This window comes from Mizuhopecten yessoensis, unplaced genomic scaffold (assembly GCF_002113885.1).
Source record: "Mizuhopecten yessoensis strain PY_sf001 unplaced genomic scaffold, ASM211388v2 scaffold10331, whole genome shotgun sequence".
Lineage (NCBI taxonomy): Eukaryota > Metazoa > Mollusca > Bivalvia > Pectinida > Pectinidae > Mizuhopecten > Mizuhopecten yessoensis.
The window spans coordinates 4,836-7,288 of NW_018408493.1; the positions used below are offsets into that span (position 1 = coordinate 4,836).

Below are 2,453 nucleotides of genomic sequence, written 5' to 3' on the forward strand. Positions count from 1 at the left end.
CTGTGAATTTTAACGCGTGAGAAGTGACTTTTAACGCGTTAAAAATATTTTAACGTGTTACTTTTACATTTGAAAAAGTAACGCGTTAGAAGTGACTTTTAACGCTTTAAATGCACTTCTAACGCGTTAAAAGTAAGTTTTAACGCGGTAAAAGTCGGTTCTAACACGTTAAAAGTAACTTCTAACGCGTTACTTTTTTAACGCGATACTATATATCGTTTTTAGACCGAACCGCCACCCATACCCTTACACCAAAACATTTACATGCCTCCTGTTTCAGATATGAATTACATCTATGCTTGACTNAAAAAAATATATGATACTATAAATGTAGGTATCATAAGTAATATCGTCATAAATGTATATATATAATTTAGTCCGATTCTGCCCCGATCATGTAATTGCAATCCTTTTATCAAATAGATCTTATACCCGATAATGATACTTAAATGTATCTAATATATATATTCATTAATGTATATAATTATTAATAGATTGCTGCCCGTTCCTGCCCGTTTCTGTCCGTTTCTGCCCGTTCCTGCCCATTTCTGCCCGTTCCTGCCCGTTCCTGTAAATCGTCGAACCCTGGACGATATGGTAAGAAAGTAACCTAGGTCATTATATAGTACTGCAGACTTAGCTCTCTGGTGACTAAGCTTAGCGCTAATAACATCTCGCAAAATAGTCCCAGTTTGTACATTGCACTTTATATGTTAAGTCGAGTTACATAATCTGTGCGTGCCGATTTGGTAATTTGATAACAGTAGCCGGAACATGACCTATTTTCTATAACATATGACATATCTCGTGTGAACTTTGATCAAATGATGCCTATCTATTTGTGAACAAGGCGATCACACCCATGCATGGTTTATTGGCGGTTACATAGTACTCGTTTATCAAGGTATTGTTGCTTTCAAGATACAATGTCACCGGTCCATTGCTATTTTGGTTCTTTATTTTACAGGTAAACACGTCGAGTCGGATGCAGTATACCACGAATATTTACATGGCGTGATCATATCCGATAGAAAAAAGGCCGAGCAGCGGCCTCTTATGTTATAGGAGTAGAATGGGGCTGTCATTTAAAAAAAAAATGAGCTAAAACATGTAAATTATTCTGAACACCTGTAGAAGAAATTGATCTCCACCATTTATTTTTTCTGCAACTAATTAGAAACAAACCTCTGTGCGCCATTCAATTTTTTTAAGATAGATAAAACAACCCAATTATTTAAATGAGAAAATCTACTAGAAATAAGTTTGTAACTTCAGGTAAAAATTGATGATAACTGACATATTATCCCATACTGTGATTTTTGTGACGGGATAGATCTATTATTTTTTTTTATATAGATTATATATAGTAGTCGACACCAATGGAAAGCTTCAGGTAGCCCTAGCTTCTTGTGACGCGTTTTAATATTCCTATAACCTCACAGTACCCAAATCGGGACACTTTTTAGTGAAATATTGATATATTTCATATCATAGTAGCGATCCCAATAATTTTTGTTCACTTTTCCTAAAAGGATTTCATTATCTTTTCATGTTGATAAACAAGTTGATATTCTGGCGCATGGTTCTATAAGTAGAACTGGAAATATAGTCATGGGCCGCTTTCGTTTAAACGGCCAAACCGGTCGGACCACAGTTGTTCGTTTATTAAATAAGGTCGGACCTGGTAATCTCTGCATAAACCGGTTGTTCCGCATAAACGAACAGGCCCTAAGTTATGTAATCGTGAAACCCCAAATCGGGATACCCCTACCAGTTTTGGCTTATATTTGGAGATGGAAAAAGTATTTAGCAGAACATGGCATATCTTCGGAATATTTAATTAAGAGTCAATGGTTGCTCTGAATGAATTTCTTTTCCATACTACCATTAGTCAGGCGCGTAGCTGCCTATAGGCAGAATAGGCAACTGCCTACACATAAATTTCATAGATACACTTTTTTTTACTGGTCCTTGTTTTTGTCGATTAAATGTATAATTTTGCTTTTTGACTTTCTACGGATAAAGTTTTTTCCCGTTCCCGGGCCGTCACTAACGAGCCGTTCCCTTGCCGTCCAGTTTTCTTTTGTAAGCCTTTGTCTGCCCGGAAAACTCGGCGATTACAATTTGTCTGAACTCTGTCTGACCTCTGAAATTGTTCAGTTAACTTGTATACTGACTTTTGATAGCGCTTAAAACATTTATTCACATAAATCGCTGATGTTGCCCATAATAAAGTATGCATATTCGACAAACGTGTGATATAATATGGAATGAAATATATTTCCCGATATTTTCTCACAAAAAAATGAGCTTTATTTTCATTAATTTAAACTATTGAAATTGCCAGCGGAACACGGGAGATTGCTCCTAAGGCCTTCTATTATTCCAAATTTTCCCAGACCCCCTCCAAGGGGAGGGGGAAGACTCCTCCCATACCCTCCCTTTCTCGCGCT

The 2,453-nt window shown here is 36.7% G+C and overlaps 1 protein-coding gene across 3 annotated transcripts in view; it reads left to right on the forward strand.

Annotated features, from left to right (window-relative positions):
• The window catches only part of LOC110460193 (very long-chain acyl-CoA synthetase-like), a 26,908-nt gene that overhangs the window by 4,341 nt on the left and 20,114 nt on the right, over positions 1-2,453 (forward strand). The window contains exon 1 of one of the 3 annotated variants that reach the window (XM_021512977.1): positions 587-597. The exons of 1 other annotated variant lie outside the window; for it this stretch is intronic. The gene's annotated coding sequence lies outside the window, so the exon portion shown is untranslated. Of the gene's footprint in view, positions 1-586; positions 598-677; positions 905-2,453 lie in introns of those variants that run through there. One more of the 3 variants, XM_021512975.1, reaches the window with a different exon arrangement.